The sequence below is a fragment of the Haemaphysalis longicornis genome, unplaced genomic scaffold, assembly GCF_048455015.1.
Source record: "Haemaphysalis longicornis isolate Haplotype H1 unplaced genomic scaffold, Haemaphysalis longicornis Haplotype H1 scaffold_8, whole genome shotgun sequence".
Classification (NCBI taxonomy): domain Eukaryota; kingdom Metazoa; phylum Arthropoda; class Arachnida; order Ixodida; family Ixodidae; genus Haemaphysalis; species Haemaphysalis longicornis.
The window spans coordinates 126,791,147-126,815,874 of record NW_027526445.1 but is presented as its reverse complement, the minus strand read 5'-3'; the positions used below and the strand labels follow the sequence as shown (position 1 = coordinate 126,815,874).

General features: G+C 48.4%; 1 pseudogene; it reads left to right on the top strand.

Annotated features, from left to right (window-relative positions):
• The window catches only part of LOC144148469 (uncharacterized), a 28,456-nt pseudogene extending 9,811 nt beyond the window's left edge, over positions 1-18,645 (top strand).
• The last annotated feature ends 6,083 nt before the right edge of the window (positions 18,646-24,728 follow it).

The following is a 24,728-nucleotide window of genomic DNA, read 5'->3' as shown; positions in this document are numbered from 1 at the left end:
TTTGCAGAGAATCAAGCATTACGCGGCCCTCTTTCTGCCGCGATTCAGTGCGAAATTTAGGACTTACGTGTGACTGCAATCTTAACTTGGAGCATATCGGACCGCGTACCTGCTCGATGCAAGCGCAAAGCACTGGGAGTGAATGCAGTCCGAATCACGGTTTCCTCACAACATGTCTAAACACTGCCACCAGCCCGGAGCATTCATCAAAAACAACATTAAATACCCATTTCTCCAAATCTTTGCTGACATATCAGCAGCCATCGATGCAGGTGACTATGCGTTTTATAATCTATGTGGGCGCAAACATCCGTCGCACACGGAAGTATCGCTTTCGTATGCGGAAAACGTGATTCTGAAAGCGCGAAAATGGGTCCGGAACAAACCCCGCAACGTTTGTTGTCGTGTACTTTTAATAAAAAGTTGCCCCTAAAACCCCCTCTAAATAACCCTACCCCCCTTTTTTGTTATCTATTTTTAATAAACAGTTGCAAGTTTTCGCCACGTCATAGTCCTGTTGGGGTACCGTTTGTCTGACGTAACGCAGTTCAATATGTATTATGATAAGCGCCTCCAGAGAAAAAATTACGCCCACCTCCCATCGCGGGAACCCTGGTGTGATGCGACGCTGACGGGGGTTCAAGCGCATGCGCAGAGCAACCGTTGACCGAAAGGCTGCCGGAGAGTGGCACACCGTTTATATGCGCAGTGCGCCCGAATGAGAGGAGACCGCGGAGAGAGAGAGTACTGCACATGCGCAGCACCGCGCGCCGCGCCGCCCACCGGCGGAGTGAGAGCGCGCTGGGCCGCACAGCCGCAGATGTTGAGAGAGTGTGTTCGCTCTCACCTGGGCACGCGCCGGCGCCAGTGCTATATTCCAGGCACTATACTAGTGCGTCTGCCGCGGCTATGACGCAACACAATCCACTTTAATCCAATCCAAATCCAATCCAATTCAAGTCAAGCCAAGCCAAGCCAAGCCAATCGAATCCAATCCAATGCCCCTCGCGCGAGAGTGTTCGCTATCGGAGAGGAGAGAGGGAGAGTGGAAAGGCTGCGGACAACAACGGACGCACGCAGGAAGGACAGGGCCGCCGACAAGAGATGCTCTCAGCGTCGCATCTAAAAAAAACACTTCCCCTAACCGGAACCGAACCGAAAATGAAATGGGCAAGCAATGCCATCTTCAAACAAGATTGGAACGCGAACGAGCGATTGGTTTGGGCAAAATCAATTTTTGAGGTGTGGTGACAGCGCTGAAATACCGTTTATACGCAGAAAACGTTTAATATCGATACTGACTGGAGAAAACACGCACGCTTATCGGGTTGCACCGGATAAGTTTTCTGCGTACACAGGACCGCCGTATTTTCATTTCGCCAAGACATATAAAGCTTCGCTTTAAAACACATTCCTAAAGCCCGGGCTTCGGAGGGCCAATTGGCCGCAAGATGGTAGTTAAAACTCTGAGCCCTAGTCTTTGAAAGCGCGCACTCTTGGCTGCGCGGGAGCTGAAGCCAAAGTACAATAATAAAGAAGGGCTTCACTTCTGACTCCTCCGACAAAAAAAAAAAAAAAAAAAAAAGCTTTGTGCCAGGCTTCCCTCCTACTCCGTGCAATCGTACGAGTACCGTGGAACATCCGGTTAAACGTGCGCTAACATGATTTACCGAAAGTACTCCTCTGCAGCCTGTTCTCTTTTGTTGCGGCCCAAACGAGACCCACGCATAGTCCGTAGTCAGCTCGGCCGCAACCCCGTTAAGCCCTACAGCGACTGAGAGCACCTCGTGTGGGAGCAGTCAACCGTTACGTTTCAAGATCCAGGAGCCCCCAGTCACCACCGACATAAGAGAAAGCCTTAAATATGCATGATGGACGAGGCAATAGAACGTTACCACGCATTTCTCTGCGATAGCGTCCGTATGATCGCGGGGCATGAAAAAAAAACCCTAAGGGTGATCAGGCGATCAAGACAATACGAAAATGAGCTCAGAGATGACAATCTTCCGAGGAGCCTTCCATTCCCGTTTCTCGATGGGGATGCTTTGCGATGGTCGCAGTGAGCGCGCTTCTAGGGAACCCGGACCCGCGCCCAACCCGTTTTGCCCCTGTTTTCTACCCCATATCCTATTTTCCACCGAAGTCGGTAATGCCAAACTTGATTTGGTTTCCTATCTCGTTACAAAGTGGCACAATCTTCAAAATTTGATGCTGCGCGGACCGAAGTCACAATTTCTGCTAAGCTGCTCATTCCAGGCGATGTCCAGGAATCGGTTCAGAAAACACCTCTTTATTTTCGGAGGTGAACCCAGTGTGAGTGGCCGTTTGGCAAGCTTGGCGAGTCGGTAGCGATCCGTGCTACAATTCGTCGCCAAAAAAAAACAAGAATAACAACGAAAAGCCCGACCACGGAAAGGACACAAACAATTAACTGTAAAAGAAGAGGTGACACGGTCCTGTTAGCGCGTATTGCTTAAACGAAAAAAAAAAAACGCAAAATGCAGGGCCAAGGAAGGCTAGACACTCGCAGTGCTGACTGTCAACTAAAAGCTTAGTTACAATAGAGGCGTTTTATACACGTTTACTGGATAACACGTTTGAAAATGATAGAACTAGTGATTAGGAATATATATATACTTAATCTCTTTTTCCATTAAATCCAACGAAGGGCAGGTGACGCAAACTTTTCCGTTTTGGTGTATTGCTAACGCTTCAAGTGTTCCTCGCGTGCGATGCTCGAGGTATCGCCCTAAAATGACGAATAATTGTTTGAAAACCGTGTTAAAATTGAGATGATTACTATTTGGAAATAACATTTTTCTTGTATTTTGTCATTACGGGCCTTTTATATCAATTTGTTAGTTTCCTAAAATGGGAAGCCGACTGAATTGTATGCAGTATATGCTCTTTATCTCAAATGAAAGGGCATCAGTTGAAACACCGTGAAGCGAAGCGTTTTTCTTGATGGACCTTAGAACGTTTCAAAGCGGATTTTTTAGATCTGCTGAAGAAGTGACATCTGGGCTAGTTGGTATTGCATTTGGAGCATCTTGATGGCAGCGCACTGACACATGGACACAAAGAAAAGAGGCGACAAACCACAGCCCTGACTCACAACTGATATTTTTATTAGAACAGACAGATTTGAATACCACAACCTAAACCCATTTGACCCCACATCGTACATATGTAACAATCCATCGTGTTATTTCCAAAACGTGACGGGCACGAACAAACTGTGTGGATGAAGCCGCGTGTTTTATCTTTGCGCTAGAGAGCAATATAAAAATAAAACACGCGCCTTCATCCACACAGTGTGTTCGTGCCTGTCACGTTTTGGAAATAACACGATGGATTGTTACATATGTACGATGTGGGGTCAAATGGGTTTAGGTTGTGGTATTCAAATCTGTCTGTTCTAATAAAAATATCAGTTGTGAGTCAGGGTTGTGGTTTGTCGTCTCTTTTCTTTGTGTCCATGTGTCAGTGCGCTGCCATCAAGATTCTACAAATTTTTTAGGTCTACCATGCTTAAGTATGCTGCCAAAATGAACGCTAACAGCCACAACAGTAACCACAACGAATGCTAACAACCTTTAAATGTACGTGGGATAAAAAAATTGGCCGCGTATCTGCTCCTTTCGTTGCAAATGCCGTCAAAAGACGATAGTCTTTATCGGCTTTTGCGAAGTAAATGCCTCCCTTCGCTTTCCCGCTCACCTCTCATGTTGTTCCTCTTGCGTCGCGCTCCTCCCAAGGTAAAGACGCCAAAGGTTTGCTTAAATCATTTTAAATTTCCCGCGTTCCACTGCTCCAAACCGGGTGTCTCGATGCGAACGCTGCCGTACGGCGAAGACGCGCGTTAATCGAGGCGCCCTACTTCAACGTTTATAGAACCGCGTTTCCCTACTCCACGTGCGTTGCAAGCAGAACGTGGAACCTATCTAGTGGAACCTTGCGTAACTGTTGCCGGTTGAGTTCTTAAAATGGCGCCAGAAGCTATAGTGGCGCGGGCGACAGCAGGCGACGGCGGAGTGAATTCTTTTTCTGCAGTTGATGAAGTATTTATATTGGGCAAAAGTCAAGGATGTTTGATTTTTTATAAAGGAACACTGCAAATATCACTACTGTATTGATTTGTTGTCTCATATTTGCGTAATGTCCTGTTCTTCTTCAACAATGTTGACAAGTATGAACATTACACCGGACACAGACGGGTAGATTTAGCTGTGACTATATAAGACTATTGCGCAGGCATTGTTTGGCTTTGGCCGGGTGGCTGAATCGAGTCACAGACAGACAGACGGACAGACAGACAGACAGACATACAGACAGACCAAAATTTCTGGGTTTAAGTAGCCCAAGAAAGGCTATCGTATTTAAAACAGGTATTTACAGTCTTGGGCCCATTTAAAACAGGGGTGGTATTCTCGTAATTGTCCCTTTTGAAAACGTCCCTTTTGTGTCACTTTCATCGTGACGTACTTCCGGTTAAGCAGTAAGCGTTGGCAGTAGGTTTGTTGCGTTTGCGTTACGTCACTTCCGGTTGTTTGCTTTTAGCCAATCAGGGCTCGCCAAAAGGGACACTTTTGAAAGGGACTCAAAAGGGACAAAACTCGAGAATACCGCCCCAGGTGCAGTCTTTACTATTCCTTTATGCGGTTTTTGAATCGCGCACTGAAACTGAAACGGGGCTGCTTGCATACGAATGCCAGTGTCACGTTTAAACACCTCATGGCGCCACCTCTCAAATTTCAGAAAGTTTAGTGCGAAATGAAAATTATCTCCACCAATTTATTCAGAAATTCCTTGTCATTACAGCACTATATAAATGAGCTTGAGGGCGTGAATTTCACATAAAGTGGCTGCCTGTACCTTTACACTAACCCTTGAGTCGAATTCGCGCTTAATCGTGACTGCAGTATACCTCAGCGACAGTAGGCCGCTAACTTCCATCGCCTCCGTCTCTACCTCTATTGTAAACACAGCCGAAAAAAAAAAAAGCCAGAGGAAAAGTTAATTAGGCGCCGGTCGCTCCTTCCTTAAAGCCGACCTCCCCGCGGGACGCCCCCACTCTCATCACATCCCCACTTGCGCATCCCGCTGGTCGCTTTCCCCGCGTTGCCTGCGTGCGCTACGGAGGAGAAAGCCCTCGAGCAATGCAGCCAAGCGCGCGCTGCTGGTCTGCCAGGGGATGTCGAGGCCCCTAATTACAGCCAATTAGAGTAGTGGCGTAGGGTGCTCCCGCTTCGCGTGGGAGCACGTACCTTTCCCTTTTATTGTACTCTCTTCAGCGGCGGAACAATAGAATGGTTTGCGGCGCTGCCCGTGCAGAATCGACGTCCGAAGTTTGTCGTGTCTGTTCTCGCATATGAAAGCGAGGCATGGTTAATTTGAGAAGCATTCAAACAGTGGCGGTCATTAGGCATAAGGTGAAACGATAAAGCACGAACAGTTAAGCCTATCTACATAACAATTGCCGAGCGTTATTCATATGACCTCCAGCACTGCTTATATAAATGCAACGTACAATCATAGAAAAATGAAATGCGAACAGGGAAATATGAAGACGACAAGAAAAATTCAATATTACCGTTCGTGGAGGTCCAATAATGGAGCGTAATTGGTATATTTGGAAGGCCACATTTCCCAACTTTTCTACTGTAACAAGCCACGCATCAATTTGGCTTGCGTGGTAAAAAATAGCACAATATGTGTGGTGTGGTTCATATTTTCGTCATTGCGTTTCATTTGTCCATGACTGTACATATTACTCCATTGGTTTCTATACCGCCGACGTGCAGCTTGCTCCAGTTTAGATAAGGGCAATTCGCGCTCTATAGTCATATAGGTTCTATCATAGAGTTTCATACAAATAACGTTTAGTGTATGAAACTCTATGGGTTCTGTTGAATGTCCGTTTAAGTTAACGTATACATTTCGCAAATAAATTTCGTTACGTGGTTTGTTTGAACACTAGGCGCATTTAGTCGTCTTCATGCTCGCTTGCTATTTGCGCTTATTTTTTATTTATGCTCCGTGCTTTCCTAAAAGTGTAAATTTAAAATAGGTGGAGCGGTTCACTGGCCGGCGTCACGCAGAAACTAACTCGGGGATTTCGTAGTGGAGACGAACGATCAATTTTGTTCAGTCACATCGCGCGATTCTCATGAAAGCATGCCACAAAAACATGCATCCTGGGTAAAACAGGCCTCAAGTAGACGGAACGGCATTTCCAGTTACATGGGCGCAGACCTAATTGCGCTGCAATTTGCCGTTACAAGCGCAGAGAACATAACCTTCTTGATTCGTAAATGCACTTATTTTTGCTGTACTAAAGCTGCTAAAGCTCTAATCAAGTTGTCCGTATGTTAAGAAAGAGTCTCTGGCCTTTGCTAGAGGTAAATATTGCCTAACAGAGTAAATAATTATGCTTTCGCAGATTTAAAGTAGTAGCTGGTTTACAGCCAGGCCTTTTAAATTCGAAAATTGTAGTTGCTGTTTTTGAATCGCATATTCATATGAAACTGTAGCTAGTTTAATATTATAAAATGGCGATCTATGGATATGTCTTCATTGTTTATTTATTAATTTTATGCCTCGATTCTGTTAAAAATAAGTATATTTTTGAAAGCTCACCTAACGGTATTCGGTCCAGTCCGGTTCCGCTGAGATAGACGGAGATACAGACCCAAATTTTCGCGTTTAGCTGTCCCAAGAAAAAAAAAATACGGCGAGTGTCAATGCGCACAGGCTTTGTGGCGGGCGACGTTCGCGAAAATTTGCAACAGTTGGTTGATGACGTCATCCCCTTCCACCCACGGCTCACCCACTTGCATTCACCCTTGGCACAACCAAGTACAGGTATTAAAACGCCTCCCAAAAATTGTACCCGAAATTTAAACAAAACGTTCATCGCCCACAAAAACAGGGATGGTACTAAATTTCGATTCGTAGAAATATAAAAGTTTTCTTGCAAAATTATTTGTTAGTGTTAATCACGCCCCCGGTGCATGCGTACGGGTTGTTGTGGGTGCGACCTGTTCAAGTTTGGGGTCGAAGTTGTGCATTGGTCACCCCTTTGCACGTAGGGGAACAGGCCGAGGGCGACTGCCCGCGTGGTGGCCGGGTGACAGACCCTTATGATGGTGTTCCCCAGAAATAACATGTAGAGCGTGACGGATCCCGTATGACTGGATCCAAAAGTCATGTTCTCGCTGAAGAGCCAAAGGTAGACACCGTCTATGACCCTGCTTCTTGATAAAGCTAGAGGGTACTGGCAAAGAATCAGTTCTCTCGAATGAAACTATACTTAACTATGGCTGGAGAACGGTAACGGAAGTTGCCACTGCGCCTCATCAGCAATAAACGGTCCAGGGCGCGAGTGTATACAGTGTGTTGCCACGGTAATTGGCACACTAAAAATTTTTCCTCAGCGAACCGCCACTCTGTTCGCGCTCAAACTTCACACTAAGGTCGCATGTTGTGGTCTATTATGTTTGACACCGGGAACTACGACGGTACTTACCTGTTTATCCTGAAAAAAAATAAAAACGATTTTAGCCTATGGGAAAATGGCGGCGATTTGAACGTGCGATCCCGAAAACCGGGTTTTCTGATCGTCTGTTACCTCTTTTCTAGGTGCATTTTCGGATCGTCTGCTGCACCATTTGGCTCCGTACGTGAATCCAAAACATGCGTTTCACTCTGCAGGGGGGTCCGTCGTTCCAACATCAACTTGCGCTGGCTCGCACATACAAATCAGCCGCAATTTTCCCATAGGCGAAAATCGTTTTTATTTATTTTCAGGATAAACAGGTAAGTCCCGTCGTTGCTCCCGGTATCAAACAAAATAGACCACAAATTGCGACCTTCGTGGCAAGTTTGAGCGCGAACAGAGCGGCGGTTCGCTCAGGAAAATTTTAAATGCAGAGCATTTCAGTAACTCACGATGTCACCCGCGTTGACGTCCGTCGTATAGTCCGCATCGTCGTTTTCCGCACCCCTCCCTACACTATATAAAAAAAAATTAAAGCCGTTCCACTCAACGTGAAAGCTGTCGTAAATGCAGAGCAGTGATTTGCCATAACGGCCTGTGGCACCGTTATCCGCTTACTGCTATACCCATCACGCTCTTCGCCTCCCTGTCTCACTTCTCTCTTGATGAATTGAACGGAGGTTTGTACAAAGCAGTTCAAATTTCCCGCCTTCGCAGTGCTCGCGCGCCCCCTGCCTGGAACGAACAGCGCGAGCGGTTCTCGCACGTGCTGGCACCTTACTGCGCAGTCCACAACGCGTTGTTTTTGGCGGTCCCATCTCCCCGCGAGGGGGACTCGAGTAAATGCGTCGCATAGGGGGTGGGTGTATTGCGTTAACGTTTAGTGTTTGGGGGGTTGGTGGTAGTGAATGCGTTGTATCAGCAGCTTCTTGACGTAGATTGAATGAGTCAAGGATATAAGGCGCGTTCGTAGCCTCCCATTCTGTGTCGGCTTTGTGGCGCAGTGGGTAGAGCACCATGTACATTGCGTTCCGCCCGCAGGGTCGAGGGATCGAAACCAGGCGCCGGATAGTATTTTTTTTTTATATAGTGTAGGGGGAGGGGTGCGGACAACGACGGTGCGGACCACGACGGACGTCAACGCGGGTGACATCGTGAGTTACTGAAATGCTCTGCATTTAAAATACTATCCGGCGCCTGGTTTCGATCCCTCGACCCTGCGGGCGGAACGCAATGTACATGGTGCTCTACTGTGATATGTGCACTGATGACGACGACGAAACGGACCCACTACTCGAGTATGCGGAGGTACTGGGCTGGTACCGGTACGGTCGCCGAACCATGCCCCCGCCCCACCCGGGACTGACACGCGAACAGGCGGTGCTATACAGACAACTTCAAACTAGATCCGTGCTCACGCCGGCGCTTGCGCGTTACGTGTGCCCGGAGGTGTTCGAAAGTGAAGTGTGCAGTGTGTGCAAAAGGGCTAAAGCAACTTTGACCCACATTCTCTGGGACTGTGACCTACATCCGGAAGAAGCGGTCGCCTCTCCCGGGCGACTGCCGGAAGACATAGCTCGTGCAGTGTTTTCGCAGGACTTGACAGAACAATTGCAGGCCGTCCAGCGGCTCGAGGTGGCTCTTGCCCGACAAACGCGTGGGGCTGAGCCGGCTGGAGACCGGGGGTATAAACCCCACAGGTCGACAGCGGGCCGGCCTAGCGGGAGTCGGGGAGGCAACACCCCGAAGACGCCTTAACTACGTCGGGTGGCGGGCGACACTGCGTGGTCCTCCCCGCTACTTCCGCCGGACATTCTCAATAAAGTTTACTTCTCTCTCTCTCTCTGTACCCACTTCGCCACAAAGCCGACACAGAATGGGAGGCTACGAACGCGCCTTATATCCTTGACTCATTCAAACTACGTCAAGAAGCTGCTGATACAACGCATTCACTACCACCAATTCCCCAAACACTAAACGTTAACGCAATACACCCACCCCCTATGCGACGCATTTACTCGAGTCCCCCTCGTGGGGAGATGGGACCGCCAAAAACAACGCGTTGTGGACTGCGCAGTAAGGTGCCGGCACGTGCGAGAACCGCTCGCGCTGTTCGTTCCAGGCAGGGGGCGCGCGAGCACTGCGAAGGCGGGAAATTTGAACTGCTTTGTACAAACATCCGTTCAATTCATCAAGAGAGAAGTGAGACAGGGAGGCGAAGAGCGTGATGGGTAGAAGCAGTAAGCGGATAACGGTGCCACAGGCCGTTATGGCGAATCACTGCTCTGCATTTACGACAGCTTTCACGTTGAGTGGAACGGCTTTAATTTTTTTTAAAGTGTTCCAATTATCGTCGCAATGCCCTGTACATTCCGGCTCGTCGCTTTGCCGGAGTGATACAATACTGCTGTTATTAACTTGTACCGACTATAGTTCTGCGATAAAATGACCAGAATAGCAGAGCTGTGGTGGGAAGAAGGCGCATTCAGGCCATCCGTTGCTCAGATCTCGCATTGCGTAGGCCTAGCGCACACACGCACGGGAGAAACGAAACGCAAACCCCTCGACGTGAACGCGAGGGCCGACCGAGCGCTGCCCCACGTATAATATACACACGGGCCATCTCCGCTCTAGCACCGTGCAAACAGCCCACCGAGCATGGAGGCGGTGGAAGCGCGCGCGAGAACAAACAAGCGGTGCTTGGGAGGAGCACGTAGGCGAAAATTGCGATCCGCTACCATCTGTGTTTAATTTAACCAACAGGCGTATACTTTAACACTCATACCACGGGCGCCCTAATTGCAGTGAAAAAATAAAACAGCGCAGCGTAGTTGTTACACTGTGATACGAGCTAAGCGCTTTGTAAACAGCAAGCTCTTTTTTTTATTTTATTTTGTGTAATAAGCCGACGCCAGGACGATGCGAAAAGTCAATTGTTCGAATGCGTGTCTGTGGCGTCCTTTCGCGATCTGGCTTCGGCAGCGCGTCTTTCCGCGCCTGTGTTGTCGCCGTGTTGCTCTGCAAAAGTAGGGAAGAAGGTGGGGCGGGGGTAGAAGTAAACAAACGCGTAAACAAACAAGCAGAGAAACAAAATACGACGGATAAACAACTAAAGCGTAAGCCATTGCTGGTAAATTGCAGCTTGCAAGAAAACGGTAAAAACGCAGAATGCGACGAATTTGATATAATTATATGGTGCGGTTTAGTGGCTTATGTACTGTCACACATAGCTTCTACTGGTATGCAGCAATGGAACCTACCAGTGGCTTGCATACCAACAAGAAGCCTACGGAGCCGCCTAACTAGTGCATAGTTCGTTCTGCTTTTGACTGCAGCTCCTGTGCCAGCCTGGAGGAGTATATATATCTGGGGGAATAACGTTGAGCTGGCGACACTTGTGGACGTACGTACGTGCGTAATTACGTAGGGACGGAGTTTAAATTCTTCTGAAAAGGCACGCCTCGAATCGGCAGCAACAAAAATGGCTTCGTGATATTGTAAAAGGTTTCGCCCTAACTTTGGTAGTTAGCTACGGTTATGCTACCACAGTTTCCACATAAACCTCCCACTTACCCCCCCCCCCCTCCTTTTCTTGAAGAATTGGCCTTGGCAAACCTTGCAATCCGTACGTAGTGATGTTTGCTGACCTTGCTTATTTTTCAGAACGATATGTATCCGGGGATCCAGTAAACAACAAAAAAATCGCAACAAAGTTTTGAGAATTGTCTGCTAAAGCGCCAGCATTCTTTTCAGCGGCTCGCTTATACACCGAGCCATTTTAAAGCTAGCTTCACAATTACACAGAGTTGCATAGCTACAAAGACATTTGGGGGGGGGGGGGGGGGTATTGTAAGCAGTCTTGCATCGAGGTGTTGCACACAAATGAGATGCTAGCGCATTTTATCATGTTTTCAGGCGAAGCTTGTACGGCTAGCGTGCCATATATTTTTCTCGTCTGCGAATAAAATCTCCCGAGGCTTTGAAGTGCGAGACGTTCCATAACACGGAGCGTTGGAAAATGAACGTCCCGGGGTGTGCGCTATCAGTACGCGGCCACCACGAAGGCAGACGCCGTTCAAAACATGACTTTAACTTCAATCTTGTACGTCTCATCGCTTGGATATGCTGCTTGAGCACGTCGGTTAATAATAAGCAGCACTTTCAAGATTCAAACACTGCTTTGGGCGATCTCTGCGTCTCATCACTTGTATATACAATTGGAGTGGATTAGTGTTAATTAGTAGTCACCATTTTCGAGATCCAAACATTGATTTGGACAACCTCACGCATCTCACCACTTGGATATGCATTTGGAATGGATTAATGATCATTAATAGCCACCATTTTGAAGATCAGGAGCCAAAAGAAATGTGTGTGCGAGTGCGTATGTGCCTTTGATGACCGCCGTCAACACTTGTTGGTAAGAGTGCGCGAAGCTCCCATTCGGGTCTTCCGCTCCGCGTTTACACCTCTCTATATGCGGCCTTCATTGCACGACGTACATTTTCACTCCCTGCGTCTCCTCGGCGCATGCGCGTGGTGCACTTCCGCCACAGGCCTCCGCGACATGCAAGGGCTCAAAGTCGCATTCCTTGAAAACAACGAATGGGCATGAGGCATCGCAGTGCGCCCTCTTAGCCTCTCGGATGTTTGCACTACCGCATAGCCCCGTTCCCGAGCTCAGTGAGTTCTCTTTCCGTAGCGCACAAAGCGGGTGAGACAGGCAGCCCACACGCTTCGCAGCGTGAACGATTCTTTGAACCGGGGCGTGATTCCTTCCCCTCAAGCGTCGGTGGTCCCGTCAACGGCCCTTGCCCTGATTGACAGCTCGGTTACCCCGGAGGGCGCGCCGAAGCAACAACTCCTAGATAGCGAAGCATCTTCAACACTGTCATAATGTCGAGAACGATCACGCTTTCTATCGTTCGTTTCGGTGCAGCTAGAAAAATTTCTGTGCAATACGGCGGGGCTAATCGTGTATTACACGAAGCAATGTGTATAGGTGCGATGCTAAGGCATTTCGTTTGTCTGGAAGGTGTTTAGCCGAGCTCGGTGCTCGCCGGAATTCAACTTGCGAAGCGCGAGCAGCCAGCCGCGTCGGCAAACACACGTGATGAACTACGACGACAGTTTTGTAGAGTCTGACTCTCATAATTGCAAAAACACGTCATGTATATATTGGAGCCGATGTTTCCCCTCGCGAGTAACAATTCCCGTAGTCCTATACTTTGAATTTTTATTTTTTTCCACCCGCCACCTACACACGAGCTATTGTGGCGTGACGGAATGAAGGACAGCAGATTAATTTCGACCCACACAGGAATCTTTTGCATGCTCTGTCGTCTTGTACCTGTGGGCATTTTCGTTTTTCGACTGCGTCAGGAAATCAACCGCCGCGGCTGGAAGCGAGCCCGCTTGAGTACACGGGGCGATTAAAAGAAATACGAACAACAAAACGCACAGCCTCCGACGTATATTGTACCCTTTGGCCGTGAGTTCTGTAAACTGCACAAATACGCCGTTCCTGCTGTTATCTTGGGAGTGTAGCCTACTTTTGGGGGAAGTGCTGGATCAAGAAGCGACGCCGGCAATTTATTTTGAAGCGCCTCTTGGTCAGGTTCTTAGCCCTACTTTGTTCGTATTTCTTTACACCTCGTACCCCCCCCCCCCTCCCGTAGCTAGCTGAGCCACACAAGCCACTTACATTCTTGTGTGCCTGTTTTAAGTTAAATCCGTCCGTTATTTACTTGCGTGGAAGAAGTTCGAAGACACAAAAGAAAGAGTGAAGCGTATGGTTTTTAGGGTTCCCATATACTAGGAGGCCTGATAAAAATCTTCAGCATTAGTTTACAGACACAACCAACCCCACCGAAAATTTATCAAACCAAGTTGCAGATATGTACAAAGCTAAAATAGGTGTTAGATGCGAAGCAGCTTACAACAAATACTTCACTCCCACACCAAAACGAAGGTAAACGCAGCGCGCTGAAACTTAAAAAAAACTAAATTTTGTATGAAATTTTGCGAATGCAATATATTTTAAACCCGAGTTATAATCTTGATATATCAGTAACGCGTATCTCTCTAGCTCCTTAGTAGGACGAGCGCGATCATGTCGCACAAACGAGCGTGGAACCTGCTCCACAACGGCATAGATTAAGATCTAAGATTAACATCTTTGCGTCGAAAATCTCCTGACTACAACCTGCTGCCCTGCCTTCCAAAGACCTCGTGACCGGCAGCCCGACCCAACGAAATGTGCACCTCCAGAAGCTTCTACACTCCTGTCAGTTCTTCGATTCGCCGTCCCTTCTTCGAAGCTGAGCAACCGGGGAGCCGCCAAAGGAGTCCTCCTGCCTCGCGTTGTTCCCAAACAGAGTCAGGTGAGTCGGCAACGCCATCTCACAGTCGGACTGCTTGCATTGCGGGGAGTGGAACAGGGAGTGTGTGTATGCAGAACACACCTCGCACGCTTAGGCAAACAGAGCTGCTGCAGCCCCGAGACGGACAACCGCTCCGGTCACTCAGTCAGCGAGCTCGCTGGCCGACCAGCCACACGCAGATACCAGAGAGCCGATGGAGCGCGGTTTCATCCTCCCTGCTGTCCTATTCACAATATCCAGGCATTACCCAACACCGGCTGTAGGTAAGAACAGAGCTACAACCTGGCTTAAAGGAGCCATGAAGAGAAAACACAAGTTTGGTTCATTCAAAAGATTGTCTCGTTAGAATCATACTGACACCACTTTTAACGTAAACTTCGCTCAAATAAGCTACATAATTAGGAAAAACGGGAATGGTCATGCGACCCACCAGCTCATTTCCCGCAACAGAACCTGTGATGTCACATGGGCTAAGCTCTGCGATTGGCGGAGGCTGGCAGAAGCAGACGCAAATTAGGTAGAGCTTACAAACTAGACGAACGAGCGATTTGCGCTTAAATTTAGGGCACATTCTTTACAAAGCAATAGGAATGATGGGACAAACAGTGGAAGTTACGAAAGCACATGTAAACATAGAAGTACTGATGCGTTCTGCTGTTCGTACTGCGCACAGCATGCTTTGGTTTAGCTGCACAGCACTATGGGGCTTGGGGTTGTCTCAGACGACACTGGCCGATTGACGCAAGCAACGGTGTCTTACGTGACCCCATTTGTCGAGCGAGCACTGTTTCAGGGAACGAATATTTTCTCCCAGAGCAAAAACAAGCCAGGTTTAAATGCGGGCAAAAACAAACCAAACGCTTGCCACGGTATTGTGGCGCCATCTAGGTTACGGAACGTAAAGAAACGCGGGAACAAACCAACACCGCTACAGGGTGGAGACAACCTTTGAACGGTCCCGCGCCGCCGCAATTGGGCCAACGGGCTCAACGCGTTATTCTTTTCGTTTCCCACGAGACCTAGCAACGCGAAACAGACAATATGGTTCAAACTTCTTCAGTAAACCGCGTTGCGGCGATAATTTTAGCGCGGTTTTGACACAATGACTTGCTTCGGCGGCGAGCGAGCAACCGAACACGGCGGCGCCAGCGTTACGTGTCTCTACCCTGTACGGCGGATGCGTGAATGAAGGTACTCTAGGCTGCAGAGCGGTCGGTTCCCGTGATGTCACTTGGGATCACGAAAACGCACGATTGAGCGGGAAAATCAAAATTTTAACCTAAATTGTTTAATTTCTCAGTGAATAAAGCACCGTTTGTATACGGACAAGCGCTGGGGGCACTATAAAACACGAAATCTTTCGAATAAAACCAACTTGCATTTTCTCTTCATGGCTCCTTTAACAAAATTTATTGCTGAGCTAGTTGGTACATACAGTAATCCCGCGTTATAACGAAATCTCTTTACTCGAAATATCGCTTTATTCGAAATTTCTTTTTGTCCCAACCCAAACCCATGCATTTTAGGCTGCATTACTCGAAGCGCAGGAAGAGCTTTACACGCTTAGATCGAAGTGGCGGGCAGAGGCGCCGCCGAGCGGCGGCGACCCAGCAGCGAGTCAGGCTGTCAACATGGCGGGTAAGCGCAAGCTGGTGTTTCCCCGGCGATTTTCTCGAGCCGGTCATGCTCGATTACCGCCATCCGACTTTCCTAGGCATTGGACAATGGGGTGGTCGCGATGGTGCACTAACACGGGCGCTCGAACTGCAGACTTTGCAGTGTCGTTAACAACAGGGCACCGAAAAACTCTTGTTTTTGCAAACTTCAAGGCTGCACAACTCGAGAACTAATTGCGCAGTAATCATGCAAAGCGTCTAGTGGAAAACCGCTAAGTATTCATGATTGCGCTCTGCAACCACAATGCACGGTTCACCGTTTTTCGAGCTCAACAAAAGCAGCCTCACACTCGAGCAACGGCATTTGCGGCGCTTTCCAGCGCGAAGCTCTCGTAGTGTTCCGTGACTGGCAAAGAGGTGGAATTTCTGGCCAATAGGTAGAAGGTGACTTCCAGACATTTGCGTTGGCTGACGCTGCGGCTCCCGTGGTCCTGTTGAGCAACACCGAAATAACTACTCATTACCGCCTCTCTCGCCTCAAATACCCACCGGCCCACCCCTCACTGACGTACACGGAAGAACGACTATGGAGGCTCGCACAGACCGAATCCCTTCCCAATAGGGCCCTCCTCTATCACATGCACCCCTCAGTTTATCCATCTCCCTTTTGCCCACTATGCGGAGACAAGGCCACGGTGCAACATCACATGTGGGCCTGTCCATATGATCCCCTCCCTCAAATCAATTCCTCGGAGCTCTGGGAGGCAGCGCTGAGCTGCTCTGACCCGGAGAGACAGAAGATCATCATAGCCCGGGCTACGAAGGTCGCCGCACAGCTCCGGCTGCCGGCCACCTCCCTCGCTTCTCTCTCTCTCTCTCTCTCTCTCTCTCTCTCTCTCTCTCTCTCTCTCTCTCTCTCTCTCTCTCTCTCTCTCTCTCTCTCTCTCTCTCTCTCTCTCTCTCTCTCTCTCTCTCTCATGGTCGCCCAGGGACGGACGCGGAGGTAATTGACACTGTTGTTGGTGGCCCCGGCGAGGACGAAGAGCCAGCGGTAGGAGATTCAGGTGAAGTGCCAACTGTATATAGTAAAGATTCGGGAGTATCTACGCCTACTGCGAAATAAAGTTGGATGCATGTGCGGCGACTACAGGTTCATGCAATGCCCGGTCAAATTGGAGCAGGGATTGCTCGCACCTGGCAAGAACTTGACACGGCCAAAGCTCACAGCCTTTTTTCCGCCTGAATAAATTTTTGTTTCGCTGAACACACTGTGTTTTGATTCCTCGCAGTTGTGGCGCAATTAAAGCTCAAATTGTTCAGCTTTTCTCGAGTGGTTGCTTATATCGAAATAACTCCTAAAAAGAAATTTTTCGCCGTCCTGCTGACTTCGTTATGACGAGGGATTACAGCTTATAAAAGAAGAAAACATGCCGCAAACCAGACGTGGACCAAGAAGACAAGGTACGACAGATACAGGCGCCTGTAATACAGATACAGACGCCTGTATCTGTCGTACCTCGTCTTCTTCGTTTACGTCTGGTTTGCGCCGCGTTACCATATATGCGGACGACCTGACGCTGTGGGTGAACAGGGGTAGCGACGGCCAAATTGAAAGCACACTTCAGAAGGCCATAGATGCAATAGAAAAATATATTGAGCCGATCGGGTTGAAATGCTCGGCAGAAAAATCAGAGGCTCTTTTTCTACCATCTCCAAGGAGGAAAAGGAACAGTCCCCCTTCCAAGAGCTACGACATTGCTTTACGAGTGAATGGAAATGCCATTCCGTCCGTAGACAGTATTAGAGTCCTAGGGCTGCGCATACAAACAAATGGCAGAAACACTGAAACTATCAGGAGACTTGAAGCGAGTACCAGCCAGACGGGCCTGTTACTTAAGCGCATTTCTAACAAGCATGTGGGAATGAGGGAGGCCAATCTCTTGAGATTGGTTCAGGCTGTCGTCATAAGTCGTGTACTGTTCGTTGCACCCTATCTCAAACTTTGTAAAACAGAGAAAGATGAAATTGAAATCATACTCAGGAAAGGGATCAAAACCGCACTAGGTCTTCCTCCGAACACCCCGACGGTAAAGCTTCTAAGACTAGGTGTGTCAAATACTCTGGATGAGTTCATAGAAGCCGCCACGGTGTCTCAGCATCAAAGACTTTTGACAAGTAAAAGTGGAAGGAACATCATGGTGCGCCTGGGATTCGAACCGTCTCAGTGTTCCAAGCACACTGATATCGTACCTAGACCAACTAGGAATGGACTCATGATTATACCGCTGCCTAAAAACATGCACCCGGTATTTCACAAAGGCAGACGAAAAAATAGGGCTATCGCCTTGCAGGCCAAATTTGAAGGGAGGTCTGATGTGCTGTGCCCGGACGCTGCCGAATACGACAATAACAAGACCGCACACACAGCGGTAGTAGCTCGTGAGAGTGGAGACCCGGTCTCGTGCTGCACCGTCAAAAACACAAATGCAACTGAGGCAGAAGAAGTTACTATTGCTCTAGCAATAGCACAAACCGGTACAAGGGTGGTTGTTAGTGACTCTAAGGCAGCCATTAGGAATTATGATATGGGTAGGGTCTCTGCTGCAGCCGCCAAAATTCTCAGAGAAGGTCAAGTATCACCAGATCAAATTTCCCTGATATGGTGCCCGGCCCACCAGGGAGGGGGAACGAGAAGGCGCATGCGACCGCCCGAGGCCTCAATTACCGGTCAATCGCAGCTGACTCACCGCCTCCACGCGAGGAACCCCTTCCTTCACGTGACGAACTAAGGACGTTCCAAGAAATAATTTCTCATTATAAGCTCGGTCGCAAGACCTATCCAGCGGCGGATAAACAGCTCAGCAAAAAAGAGGAAGTTATGTGGAGGAAATTGTAAACCGGGGTGTTTCCGAACCCTCAACTATACAGCAAATGGCATCCGGAAGTCTTTACTCCTAAGTGCACTCACTGCAATAGCATTGCGGACCTAGTCCACATGGTCTGGACATGCCCTTTCCATAAGGACCCGAACAGAAATGTGGAATCCTGGGAGATCTTATTACTCAACCATAAAGCAAAAGAGCAACGCAAAGTCATCGGTCTGGCCCTGACCACCGCCGAATTCCAAGGGATTCCGGCCGAAGGTTAGGGGGTGAACGGGGGTCTAGGCTAATGTCCTCTCCCTCGTCATTTTAGACGGGTGCAAATAAAAGTTAATTCTCTCTCGCTCCGCATATGTGAGTGACTCAGTTTACAAAAAAAAAATCTTGCACCCCTCTGTTTAACGACGACGATGGTAGAACGCGAAGTTTTTCTGTGATGAACTCTCTGGTTGGCCGATCCCACACTGCGAGTATGTCCCATCCTGCCGGTACACTGCACGCCTTTTCTACAATGCCCACAACAACTCTCGGCTGGGCACTCCGCAGGCCTAACCTTTGGGTCTGGTGTGTACGGCACGAATCGGCGCCTGCTGCTTGGTGTTCGCTTCGACAATGTCGAAATGGAGCGATGGGATAGGGGCCGGCTTCATAGCGCGAGAGACCCAGGTTAGATTCCGGCCTCGGGAAGCGTTTCTTTCTTTCCCTTCAACCACGATCAGTCATCATCATCATCAGGGAAAGTTGGCTTTCCTGCAGGGCGTATTGGCGCACAACGGCATCAGTGAGGACACTAAAAGCTTCGCCTTAAAAAGAGTGGAGAAGCATTTATTCCTTCACAGTCCCGAAATAAGCCGGTGGGCGTCAGAAGGTCTTGTGGTCTAGGTTGTTGATGAGTGACGGCTTCCCCGCATTCCGGCTCATCGTACGCCTCACGTGTCGTTCATCTGTACGCACGCATTGAGGACTCGGTCATCGCTGTGTGGACTCTCTGGCCAACGTTTCGGACCTTCCCAAACCGCTCCTCTTTACGGGGGTGTGTGCAGGTGCACGAATGTGTCAAAGCCCAATGAGCTAGGCTGCCTTTGGCGCGAGTAAACACAGCCTAGTGCATTCTCCGGAGACTTCGTGGTCGGGACTGACTCTCTTATTTCGCACTCCGCACACGTCGTTCTGGCGTGTATACACTGACCGAACGGCTATGTCCCTTTCGTGTGTGAAGACCAATGACACAGCCGGCAAAACAGTATCAGTGGCGGAAAATACGGGCCGCTTTCTTTTTCTATTGTTGTGAGAGCAAAACAAAATATTTTACAAAGATCAAGTAATTTATTAAAAATTGATTCGGCATTACACTCTGTGAAATTGGATGACCGGGGAAACAGCGGCACATCACACTGGGTCGACAAGGGTGCATGTATTTATTTTTAATTATTAGGTGATAGTAGTGATGATAAAATAGTGATTACTTTGGTATTCGCGGATTGGTTTTGTTGCAACTTTAGGCGGATACTTGGACAATTCTATATCTATGCATGACCGTTGCTGAGTAGTTTCAGTGACTTGGATTGGTTGGCACTACAAGCCCAGGTCTTATGGCACGAACTAAGCGAACCATTTTTTGTGAGGCTTAACATTTCCGCATTCAAGTCTCCAATATCCCACGCAAAGTGCATGGCCATGAACTTCTCGATATCACACTTGGGTGTGCTTGGAGATGCATGCACGACGGACATCGCAATTCGGTTTCGTTTGTACAGCACATACCTCCCACAGTTTGCCATTGGCCTCTTAGGAGTCAAGAATGCATGGTATTTTGTTAAAATTAAATCCGTACAGAACGTATGTACAGTGGTTTGGCTGATGTGAATCATATATTCGGTTGCTTACAGGGGTGGTTTGCTGGTAATCCTTACACTGTACCTGAACTCTTCCAACATAACCTGGATGGACAACTTCTTGTCTGACATGCAGGCATCCCCATCGCACTCACCGACGACTGCCGCTGGAGTGTTTTAACAGCTGCTGCTCCAGCCTCTAGTCGCTTTGAACGATCCCGTTGGTCATAATGCTTCATCTATCCCTCCGTCGCTCTCCGTAGGCGCGCAGCTCTTCAGGAGTTCGCCGGCGGCCTTACGTTAGCGTAAATAGAATACAAATGATATGCTCCGTTCACGCTGCTCTTTCGGTGGTCATACATGGAGGAAGGCATTTCTGCCATGGTTCGTGGAGCCTGCATAGCAGCCAGAGAGAGAGAGAGAGAGAGAATAAACTTTATTACGAGCATCGTAATGTGGGGTGAGGCCCTCAGTCCACAACTAGATTGGAGACCCCTGGCTCAACGACCACCACCCCCACTACCCCAAGACGGATGTCGAGCTGTGTTTGGCTCTGATGGCAGGAATGTTTTGCGCCCGCGAGCAGAATCTCGTTCCTCCTGCATCGTACCCAACCCTCCAAGAAAAACTTGCGAGAGATTGGTCTAGAACAGGGGCCGGCAATCTTTTGAGGCTGAGGGCCGAGTTGCATGAGGTCGAGACGACGGGGGCCGGGCGGCAAATCGGAGGGGGGCAGAGGGGGGGTGGGGGGTAGGTCTGGACATGTGCAAAGAACGGAAGTGAAGAAGTTGTCTGGCAAAGTGTGAAGATGGGGTACAATGACAACGGGAGGCGATCTTTCTTTGCTCCTGTCTATCAAAGCTGCCGTGTCGGCCTCCAGATAGGAAGTGGCAGGGGATACGTCTGACGTCGTGCAGCGGGCCGCAGGTTGCCAACCAGTCTAGTATTAATAAAGGACTTCACGTGCCAGTTTAAGAATACCGTAGTCCTCTATGAAATCCGAAGTGCAACGGGCAAGGGGTATGCCATGGCATGTCAAGAATTACCCAATGAAATTTTCTGACGAGATCTCTATCTCCTCTGAACTGGTTCGGTATTATCCTGGATGTCCTGGCTACTGTACAGATCTATATAAAACTCCTGGGCTACTGTAACGACTTTATCCCCATTTGTGATGGCATTGCCTTGCTTGTATTTAAGTGAATACATATAATTTTTTACCCTGCATGCCTAGACGCCTCTTCACTGCTTTCAGGCTACCTCCGTTCTTTACAACATGATCGATCCTCTCTATATTGTACTTTCGTATGTCAGCTGTCTTACGCTTATTGATTAACTTCGAAAGCCCCGCTAGTTCTATTCTGTCAGCTGAGAAGGGGGGTGGGGAGATTGTCATGCCTAGCCGTTTCATAATTAAATCTTTCGTCTCCTGGGAAAGTTTACCTGTATCCTACCAAACCAACGTGCCTCCGACTTCTACTGCACACTACGTAATAATGCGTGTAAGATTGTTTTTGGCTTACTGCGTCGTAAACTCTGCTTCCTCGGTCAGAGCTGAATATCGGTCCTGCAGCGCGATCCTAAATTCTTCAGCTTTACGTTTTACTGTTATCTCCTTCATCATCTTCTTTCGTACTAGCTTATTACGGTCCCTCATCAAATCTAGCCTGATTCGATGTCTTACCATACGGCGGTCACTGCACCTCCCCCTTTCTATTGGTGGAGAGATGTTTGAGTGGCGCCCCCTGTCTCTGACGTTGGCTTAGGGACTCGCTCCGCTGTCGTCTGCTAGCAGCGCCTGTGCTAGAAATCGCCCGCTTTGATGCTTTACTGTATCAAAAAGCGTATTTCTAGTAATTCAGGTATTTCTACCAGCCTCTGACACGTGAATAATTTCAAGGTGTATTCCCCACAAGTTTGCAACACATGTGCCCGACGAGAGAGTGAATAACTTTCTTCAGAGCAATTAACGGTCAGAAGATCGTGTGTAACTTGTCCTTTCTAGCTTATACGCGAGGTTCAGCGGTCAGAGCTCCTCGATAAGTATTCAATATGCGTAGGCTTCCATACAGTATTTTTGGGGTGCTCTTATGAAGACTGAACAGTCTAATGCTACGTGCCAAGCAGAGGGCCCTACACGCGTATTGCATTGCAGGAAATAAAGCGGTTGTCTGTTTCTTTCGTTGTTGACTTGTATCAGGTTGATGCTTTTTTAAATACAGAGCATTTCTTTAACTCATGATGTCACCCGTTCTAGTTGTCCATCGTAGTCCGCACCCCTCCACCTACACTACATAAAAAAAATAGTACTTACCGACGCCTGGTTTCGATCCCACGACCCTGCGGGCGGAACGCAAGGTACATGGTGCTCTACCCACTGCGCCACAAAGCCGACACAGAATGGAGGGCTACGAACGCGCCTTATATCCTTGACTCATTCGAACCACGTCAAGAAGCTGCTGATACAACGCATTCACTACCTGTAGGCGGAACGCGAGGTACATGGTGCTCTTCCAACTGCGCCACAATAATCATACCCACCTGCTAATAAATGATGTCACGTGACCACATAATTACGTCTCCTCATTTAATTACAATACAACAACCAACAGCAACAAGTACAACAACATTAACGTAACGCAAACTACTTAACGTCGTGCGCCCCCGGAAATGCTCTGCATTTGATCGTGCCCCTCGCGAGGGGGATGTTTAGTTTCCTGCCGCAGCAAGAACCAGGCGGCCTCCTGCGCAGTTTGTGGCGCATACCCACTTGGGGGATTGGCCAGGATCGTTTCACTTACTACACGCCGGTTACGGCAGGGTTTGACTCGAATTTTTTTGGTCAACTTCGAGCGTACGTGCGAGAGGGCCCAGTTTAGCCGAGACTCATGGCCGCAAACGCTGCTTACGCTTTTTTTTTTTTTACTGTGCCCAACGAACTAATTTTTCTGCACCGTCACAAACGTTTATTTGTAGGTTTTGGGAGGCTGGGGAGGATCACAAAGATCGTGTGAATATTTTCTTCGGGCTGTATGGCATACATTCCCTTCTTCACAAATTCGCTTTCGTTATGGCTGCGTGCAAGAAGATGCATATTCTCTGCGTGCTTTGTTTATTCACATGAAAATAGAATGAGAAATTTTGTGCTACGCCACCGCGATCCCGCTCCACGTTGTCCAGAGTATTCGAAGGCGGCTTTTGTGCTCCGAATTTCTACCATGACCATCGTTATCACAACGAGCTGACTCTCAACCCAAATAATTATGACATGATTACTGTGTCAAAGGTGTGATATGCTAGCTAACCAACACAATAAATAGTATACGTGCATATATTACAAGAATTGAAACCGATGAATATTTCCAAAAATCTCTTTATTGCTTGCCACCCCTTCCAGGCGTAAGAAACAAATCCTGGTATACTCGCGATGGCGTTCTATGAATCGAAGAAAATTACTCTTACTCTCTTGTCCTGGACTGAGGACCCGAGCCACTAATCAGTTCGATTTTACTGTGAAATTAAGTTTCCCCTCCTCTTCGTCCTCCTCCGTCTCCGCCTCTTGAGCGCAGTTTTCCTATGACGCATATCTCAATATTGGAGCGATAAGGCTGTGAGAAATGTACCGAATTTCCTTCCAGGTCTGAACAAACATAGTGTTACTGTATCTTTACCGCAGACGTTACTCGTTTTGCTCAATAAACCTCCATACTGGTTAGAAGCCTAGTATAAAACCAACAAACAGTGGGTTATCTGTAACTCAACGTACAAGTTTTGCGGCCCATAGTGAATGTCGGCATACTTTCATGCTATTACAACGTAAAGTGATGAGATATAATACTTTCGATCGTTCGGAGAGGTTGCAAAAAACTGTTTTTTTTTTGTCTTTCATATGACTACCGGGAATCGTAACGCCTTCTGCCAAATCCGGCAGCCCCGAAGGCCTGGTATTCGTTTTGGTCTGCATTTTCGCTAATTTCGTTTATTTGCTTCTGGCGGCTCCCTTTGTTCTAAAGATTTCTGAAGCTGACGCTTACTCCGACTCTTCGCGCTCCGCACAGGGCCGGCTTCGCAAAAACCGGGGCGGCGCCGGCAATGTTTCTTCCGGAGCGGTATCCAAAACTAAACTTTAAATAGCGCCTTCAGCTGGTGTATGCGATTTAAAGTGTTTTATTATGATAAAAAGTTACGCACAGGAAAAATCTGGTGCGAACAAGCATCATACGTCAACCAAGAGCAAAGAAACAGCAGGGAGAGCGAGCCCGAGTGAAGCAGAGGGCAAATGAGAGAGTCGCTAAGCCGACGTCTCGGAGGCACGCTTCGCAGCGCCGCCCGTGGTCGCGCTCACCGCCAATAGCACTTCCACATCCTGCACGTTGCGAGGGCTATCGGATAGTATGAAGTCGATTCCATTTTTATGCTCGCCATTCAGGCTCTCCACGTCCACTTCCGGCTCTCCCGTTTGCCGAAGGTATCCACCCCCATCTCCTACACCTTAGAGAAGCATATCACAGCAT